This window comes from Eubalaena glacialis, chromosome 10, assembly GCF_028564815.1.
Source record: "Eubalaena glacialis isolate mEubGla1 chromosome 10, mEubGla1.1.hap2.+ XY, whole genome shotgun sequence".
Lineage (NCBI taxonomy): Eukaryota > Metazoa > Chordata > Mammalia > Artiodactyla > Balaenidae > Eubalaena > Eubalaena glacialis.
In genome coordinates, this window is record NC_083725.1 from 10,763,046 (window position 1) to 10,772,365 (window position 9,320).

The window sequence follows — 9,320 nt, forward strand, 5'->3', positions numbered from 1 at the left end:
ATATGACAAACCCACAGCCAACATCGTCCTCAGTGGTGAAAAACTGAAACCATTTCCACTAAGATCAGGAACAAGACAAGGTTGCCCACTCTCACCACTATTATTCAACATAGTTTTGGAAGTTTTAGCCACAGCAGTCAGAGAAGAAAAAGAAATAAAAGGAATCCAAATCGGAAAAGAAGTAAAGCTGTCACTGTTTGCAGATGACATGATACTATACATAGAGAATCCTAAAGATGCTACCAGAAAACTACTAGAGCTAATCAATGAATTTGGTAAAGTAGCAGGATACAAAATTAATGCACAGAAATCTCTGGCATTCCTATACACTAATGATGAAAACTCTGAAAGTGAAATTAAGAAAACACTCCCATTTACCATTGCAACAAAAAGAATAAAATATCTAGGAATAAACCTACGTAAGGAGACAAAAGACCTGTATGCAGAAAATTATAAGACACTGATGAAAGAAATTAAAGATGATACAAATAGGGACTTCTCTGGTGGTTCAGTGGTTAAGAATCCGCCTGCCAATGCAGGGGACAGGGGTTCAAGCCCTGGTCCGGGAAGATCCCACATGCCGTGGAGCAGCTAAGCCCGTGAGCCACACGGCCCACGTGCCCGTGCTCGGCAACAAAGACAAGCCACCACGATGAGAAGCCTGCGCACTGCAACGAAGAGTAGCCCCTGCTCGTCACAACTAGAGAAAACCTACGCGCAGCAATGCAGACCCAACGTAGCCAAAAATAAATAAAAATAAAAAAAAAAGAAAAGATGATACAAATAGATGGAGAGATATACCATGTTCTTGGATTGGAAGAATCAACATTGTGAAAATGACTCTACTACCCAAAGCAATCTACAGATTCAGTGCAATCCCTATCAAACTACCACTGGCATTTTTCACAGAACTAGAACAAAAAATTTCACAATTTGTATGGAAATACAAAAGACCCCGAATAGCCAAAGCAATCTTGAGAAAGAAAAACGGAGCTGGAGGAATCAGGCTCCTTGACTTCAGACTATACTACAAAGCTACAGTAATCAAGACAGTATGGTACTGGCACAAAAACAGAAATATAGATCAATGGAACAGGATAGAAATCCCGGAGATAAACCCACGCACATATGGCTATCTTATCTTGATAAAGGAGGCAAGAATATACAGTGGAAAAAAGACAGCCTCTTCAATAAGTGGTGCTGGGAAAACTGGACAGCTACATGTAAAAGAATGAAATTAGAACACTCCCTAACACCATACACAAAAATAAACTCAAAATGGATTAAAGACCTAAATGTAAGGCCAGACACTATAAAACTCTTAGAGGAAAAAACATAGGCAGAACACTCTATGACATAAATCACAGCAAGATCCTTTTTGACCCACCTCCTAGGGAAATGGAAATAAAAACAAAAATAAACAAATGGGACCTAATGAAACTTAAAAGCTTTTGCACAGCAAAGGAAACCATAAACAAGACAAAAAGACAGCCCTCAGAATGGGAGAAAATATTTGCAAATGAAGCAACTGACAAAGGATTAATCTCCAAAATTTACAGGCAGCTCATGCAGCTCAATATCAAAAAAACAAACAACCCAATCCAAAAATGGGCAGAAGACCTAAATAGACATTTCTGCAAAGAAGATGTACAGATTGCCAACAAACACATGAAAGAATGCTCAACATCATTAATCATTAGAGAAATGCAAATCAAAACTACAATGAGATATCATCTCACACCAGTCAGAATGGCCATCATCAAAAAATCTACAAACAATAAATGATGGAGAGGGTGTGGAGAAAAGGGAACCCTCTTGCACTGTTGGTGGGAATGTAAATTGATACAGCCACTATGGAGAACAGTATGGAGGGTCCTTAAAAAACTAAAAATAGAACTACCATACGACCCAGCATTCCCACTACTGGGCATATACCCTGAGAAAACCGTAATTCAAAAAGAGTCATGTACCACAATGTTCATTGCAGCTCTATTTACAATAGCCAGGACATGGAAGCAACCTAAGTGTCCATCAACAGATGAATGGATAAAGAAGATGTGGCACATACATACAATGGAATATTAGCCATAAAAGGAAATGAAATTGAGTTATTTGTAGTGAGGTGGATGGACCTAGAGTCTGTCATACAGAGTGAAGTAAGTCAGAAAGAGAAAAACAAATACCGTATGCTAACACATATATATGGAATCTAAAAAAAAAAAAAAAGGTCATGAAGAACCTAGGGGCAAGACGGGAATAAAGACGCAGACCTACTAGAAAATGGACTTGAGGATATGGGGAAGGGGAAGGGTAAGCTGGGACAAAGTGAGAGAGTGGCATGGACGTATATACACTACCAAACGTAAAATAGATAGCTAGTGGGAAGCAGCCGCATAGTACAGGGAGATCAGCTTGGTGCTTTGTGACCACCTAGAGGGGTGGGATAGGGAGGGTGGGAGGGAGACACAAGAGGGAAGAGATATGGGGACATATGTGTACGTATAACTGATTCACTTTGTTATAAAGCAGAAACTAACACACCATTGTCAAGGAATTATACTCCAGTAAAGATTTTAAAAATTAAAAAAAAACAAAAACAACAACAACAAAAAAGATTTTTCAGTTTAGACAGAAGAGCCTTCTATTGGAAGAAGATGCCGTCTAGGACTTTCATAGCTAGGGAGGAGAAGTCAATGCCAGGCTTCAAAGGACTGGCTGACTCTCTTGTTAGGGGCTAAAAGCAGCTGGTGACTTTAAGTTGAAGCCAATTCTCCTTTATCATTCTGAAAATCCTAGGGCTCTTAAGAATTATGCCAATTTTACTCTTTACCCTTTGTGCTCTGCAAAAGTGAACAACAAAGCCTGGATGACAGCGCATCTGTTTACAACATGGTTTACTGAATATTTTAAGCCCATTATCAACACCTACTGCTCAGTAATAAAATATTTTTCTTTTAAAATATTTTTGCTCATTGACAATGCATATGGTCACCCAAGAACTCTGATGGAAATATACAGCAAGATTCATGTCATTTTCATGCCTGGTAACACAACACCCATTCTGCAATTCATGGATAAGGGGTCATTTTGGCTTTTAAGTCTTACTGTTTAATAAATACATCTTATAAGGCTATAGCTGCCAAAGATAGTGATTTCTCTGATGGATCTGGGCAAAGTAAATTGGAAACCTTCTGGAAAAGATTCACCATTCTAGATGCCATGAAGAACATTTATGATTCATGGGAAGAGGTCAAAATATCAACATTAACAGGAGTTCAGAAGTGGGTTGCCACCCTCATGAATGAGTTTGAGGGGTTCAAGACTTCAGTGGAGGAAGTAGTTACAGATGTGGTGGAAATAGCAGGAGAACTACAATTAGAAGTGGAGCCAGAAGAAGTGACGGAATTGCTGCAATCTTATGGTAAACTTCCAGGATGAGGAGTTGCTTCTTATAGATGATCAGGGTAGTTTCTTGAGGTGGAATCTACCCCTGGCAAAGATGCTGTGAAGACTGTTGAAATGACAACAAAGGATTTAGAATATTACATAAACTTAGTTGATAAAGCAGTTGGCAGGGTTTGAGAGGATTGACTCCAATTTTGAAAGAAATTCTACTGTGGGTAAAGAGCTACAGAGAAATCCTTCATGAAAGGAAGAATGGATTGATGCTGCAGACTTCATTGTTGTCTTATTTTAAGAGATTGCCACGGCCATCTCAACCTTCAGCACCACCATCCTGATCCGTCAGCAGCCATCAACATGGAGGCAGGACCCTCCACCAGCTAAAAGATTACAACTTGCTGAAGGCTCACATGATGGCTAACATTTTTTAGCAATAAAATAGTTTTAAATTAAGGTATATACAGTGTTTTTTAGACATAATGCTATCTCAGTTAATAGACTGTACTGTAGTGTAAACATAACTTTTATATGCATTGGGAAACCAAAAAATTCACGTGATTTGCTTTATTGGGGTGGATTATAACAGAATCTACAGTATCTCCTAGGTGTACGTGTATGTATTTTCATTCTTTAGGGTAAATACCCAGGAGTAGGATTGTTTGATCATATGGTAGGTATATGTTTAACTTATAAGAAATTGTCAAACTGTTTTCCAAAGTGGCTGTACCATTTTGCATTCCTGTCAGCAAAGTATAAGAATTCCAATTGCTCTCCATCCTTGCCGTTGTCAATCCTTTAAATGTTAGCCTTTCAGTGGGTATATAATGGTATCTCATTATGGCTTTAATTTGCATTTCGCTAGTGATAAAAAATATTGAGCCTCTTTTCACGTGTTTATTTGATATGTATGTTTTGTTTGAAATGTACATTCAAATATTTTTTGTCCTTTTTATTAATGGATTGGTTGTCTTATGATTGAATTTTGAGACTTCTTTATATGTTCTTGAGTGTAAGTTCTTTATTAGATATGTTTTGTAAATATTTTCTCCCAGTATGTAGAAAATCCTTTGATTTTCTTAGTTTCTTTTGAAAAGCAGAAGTTTAAATTTTGATGTATTTTAAAATGCATCAAATACAAATATTTCAAATTTTTGATGCATCAGTTTTTCTCTTCCATGGTTCATGCTTTTTTTGTCCTATATATAAATCTTTGCCTAACTTGTGATCACAGAGATTGTATCCTTTGCTTTATTTTGGACGTTATGTAGTTTTAACACTTACATTTGTGTTTCCTAATACATTTCAAGATAATTTTTGTGTATAGTGTAGGTAGTTTTCCTTTTTTCCCCCCCATATAGATGTCCAATTGTTCTAGCACTCTTCGGCTTCAGAAGACTATCTCCACTTAAAAGACTTATCCCCATTGAAATATCTTCATTCCTTCAGTGAAAATCAATTGGTCATATATGTGTAGGTCTATTTTTGTTCTGTTGATCTATATGGCTATCCTTATGCCAACACCATTACTGAATACTGTAACTTTGTAGTAAATTTTGAAATCAGGTAGTATAATTTCTCCAAATTATTTTTTTCTCCAAAATTAGTCTATCCTAGGTCCTTTCCATATAAATTTTAGAGTCAGCTTGTAAACTTCTAAATGCTTGCTGGGATTTTGCATGGGGAAGCATTAAATCTGTACATCAATTTGGAGAAAGTTGCCGTCTTAACAGTACTGGGCCTTCTGATCCGTGCATACAGCATGTCTCTTCATTGACTTCAATCCTCTTTAAGACTGTTTAGCGATGTTTTGTAGTTTTCTGTATATAAATTTTGCATATACTTTGTTAGATGTATCCCTAAATATTTCATGTTTGGAGGCTATTTTAAGTAGTATTGAAAAAGATTTCAATTTCCAGTTGATCATTGCTACTAGTATTTAGAAACATAAGTAATTTTTGTATATTGACTCTTGTGTACTACTTTCCTAGGGTTGTTGTAACAAACCACCACAAACTGGGTGGCTTAAAATAACAGAAATTTATTCTCTCACATTTCTGAAGGCTAGAAGTTCCAAATCAGAGGGCTGTTAAAGTTGGTTCCTTCTAGCGGCTCTGGGGAAGCTTGTGTTCCATACTTCTCTCCTCGCTTTATTCCAGTTTTTGCCCATGTGGTCATATTGATTTTTCCCTCCATAAGAGTCTGTGTCCAAATTTCCCTCTTCTTGTAACGACACCAGTTATTGGATTTACAGCTCACCCTAACCTCATATGGCTTTGTCTGAACTTGACTACATCTGCAAATACCCTATTTTCCAAATAAGGTCATATTCATAGGTACAGAACATCTATTTTGGGAGGACACACTCCAACCCACACCACCTTGTGTCCTGCAACCTTGCTAAATTACTAGTTCTACTAGTATCTTACTTTACTAGTATCTTTTTGTAGATTCTTTAGATTTTTTATATAAATACCAAGTCAGTTTACTTCTGACAAAACATTAGAGCTACATCCAAACAAAAATCCTTTATGTTAACCACAGCTCTGGGGCAACCACAATAGGATTAAAGCTTCTTTTTTTTTTCCCTTTAAATTGTTTGTGATAGTTACAATCTTGACTAATGACCCTTACGCTGGTCTCTCTTAATTCTTTTAAGATCCTATTCATACAAGGTGTTACATCATCCCATGCTTTTCCAACTGTTTAGCAGAATGGGGGACTAGGATGAGGTCAGTGTGGCGCTTGCCTCAGGTGCAGGATTTAAGGAGGCGCCCTCAGTAGTCAACATAAATACGTAATATTTAAAAAATAAAACCAAACATAAAAATGAACGATGAACAAAATATCAACATCTTAAATAAAGATAGGATCCCACCTGTACTTGAGTGACCTTGCCACACTCACTGCACCCCAGTCCTGGCCCTGCTGTTGAGATGGCAGTAAACTCGTCTTCCCCAATGTGATCAATCGTGGGAGACCTGTTACAGGCACCTATGATGGCATCAGGGCCCAGCTTTGCAGAGCTTAATGCATGTTTGTTTTCTCTTCCTACTTTCTCCTGATTTAATCCTGTAGTTCACTTGTTTCTTAGTCTTCTTTAAGGAAATGATGTGACAGGTTCCATGCACAAACCTGGTTTCATGTCAGAGTTCCAACGTCAGGGTCTTCTGGACGTCTTGAGGGTGTATGTCCAATAACGAGCCACTCCCTTGTCTCCTTTCTGTCTTCCATGTGCCCTGCCTCCCAGCTGTGTGATGGTGCCATAGGTGGACCGCTGACTCACAGTGAGCCTGCTGCATTTTTTTGCCTTCTCATGTGGCCTTGGGTTTCAAAAACTGTGTGTTAAATGCTGTGTGGGGCAGGATCCGTAGCGTGTAAACTGTTCTGCACCCGTATTCTAGCATGCGGCCTGAGAAGCAGTTGGTTAGCAAAGGAAGAAGTTTGAAGAAAACCAGGCAGAGATGAGAGAAAGAGAGGCAGAATCAGACCCACGTTCTTACAGCTTTCTACTTCATGCTTCCAACTTCTTCCTTAGACCCAGCTCTGTCCCTTTTTTTGAATTCTACTAATACCATACCATTCGTATAACAAATACTTCTGATCCTTCTTTTTTCTTAAGGTTCCTCCAATTTGTTTCCATTAGTTGTGATTGGAGAACCTTGGCTAACACGCTCTCTCTAGTTTCCCAAATTAGATGCTTTATCTCGCCCACCTCCCCATGAAGGAAACTTCTCCAGACTGCTCTTTCCACGTCTGTCATTGGTTAATGAAATCATTTCCTCTAGTAATGCAGAGCTTCTCTTCTCCTTTTTGGCTTTCTTCCTCTTTCTTTTTCTTTCACACATTTCCTTGATGTGTAATCACCTTGATGTTCTTCACACTACTGCATTTACACTGTTCCCAAGTTTATTCTTCCATTATATTCTGTGTCTTCTCAGCACACTTTTGGTCTATCCCAATATTAGCATTTATTAAGTATCTGTATTGCATAAAAGGTACAGAAGTCACATTTTTTATATTTTCCACCCTATTCATTATGCAAGGTCCAGTTTAAATCTCATTTCCACTATGAACCCCTGTCTCATCAATTTCTTTCCTTCTCTTCCAGAGTGTTGGTAATTCTTTGTGTATAATTATAATATTCATCTGTTATATCTTCCTAAGGCAAGGGATCATATCTTATTTGTATTATAAGTACTTTGTATAATGAGCACTTAACCCATAGTAGGTAATCAGTAAGTGCCTGCTGAATGAATGAGGTGAATGAACGTAAGTGTGCTTATTTTGCTGCATATGAAATTGGGAAAAGTCCCTGGTGATCACACACATCCCTTAAATATCTTGTTTTCAGGGCTCTGTTCATCTAAGTCCCTTTCTCTTTCCACTTTACCCTGTTTCTCTAGATGATCTCAGTTACCACTAGGATGTCAGTTACTATCTGCAATATGTCAGGCCCTCCCAAGTCTATATTTTTATAGACTGGCTCTGTCTTCTGAGAGCCAAACCCCTAAATCCAAATGTTTACTAGGCTTCTTCAGTGGGTGTTTCTGCAGGTACTTCAGACTTAGTCTGCCAAATCTTAATTCATTTACTTCTCTCCCCACTCTATGCTGACCTCCTGCTCTCTCTTTCTCTTCCTCCTCCTCTGATGATCCATAAACAGTAAATGGCAGCATTATCTAGTCAGTTGAACAAGTTTGATGTATCCCCAACATATAGCACATCGCCTGGTACCTAGTAGGCACTCAGTATTTGTTGAATAAACAAATCCCGTTCACTCAGATGGCCAAATCAGTTGAAAATGGAAATTTGATGGTTACATTTAGAAATGGTCTTAAATTCAGTAGTAAAAAGCTAGAATGAGAGTAGGCTCTGGGAATTTCCCATCTTTCACTTTTGGTATCTTTGGAATATCAAACAAACCAGTGTCACTCATGAGGTCTTAGTTTAAAATCAGACCTAGAGGCTAATTTATGTGTCATCCTCCCTGCAACTGTCTAAAATGTTTTCCTTTAGGCCTGTGGGCCTTTGTAGTGATGCCCTGTCATGGATGAGTGCCAGGGGAAGTTTTTCTGCCTTCTAGAGATTGGGGGTATTTTGTGCAATATCATATTAGGAACGAGACTGAGACTGAGAACGGATTTTTCATTCTTCCTTTTCAGGCTAATATTGGAAGCATCAGTTGTAATGAAAGAGCAGGGGCTTTGGGAGTCAGACTGATGTGAGTGTGAATTCTGGCTCCTTATTTACTTCTAGCTTTGTGACTCTGGACAAGCAACTTAAGTTCCTCGAATCTCAATTTCTTCATCTATAAAATGGAGACAATATTAGGCATAACAGGGTTATCAACAAGTTATGTGTAAGAAGCTAAGCATGGTCTCTGAAACAGGAGTCTCAGTCCGCTTCCTTCCCTTCTTTTGTTAGGTAAGTGGTGTTCTCTGCTACTTACCTTGATTGCCAGTTTCTTCATTCGTGAATGAGATAATACTTATCCACAGGGTTGTTGTGAGGACTAAATTAGTTTCAGTCACGGGAAGTACATGATTAATTAAGAAATATTAAGAGTTCTTCCTTTCTTCCTTCCCAGTAAGGCACTGAGACGTATTTTGAGTCTGTTAGAACTTCTAGTCAACCTTAAGGCTCTTGTTAGGAGACCTAGGAAGATATGAACATGGAGGAGTATTAATGCTTTGCTTATTTCTATGATTCATTGCTGCTCAACAGCAATGGTTATGAGAGGAAAATTGCCATCTTCTCTCTGTGACAGCTGCATGCCCCAGTCTACCTTTATCAGATTTGCCTCCAGGGTCTTTCACTGTGGTGCATTTAACCAATGGGAAATAAATAATGCCCTGAGAGCTCTCATTGGTTACTTGTGGGTGTCCATATTTTCTGATTGGTGTAAGCATCAGCCAATC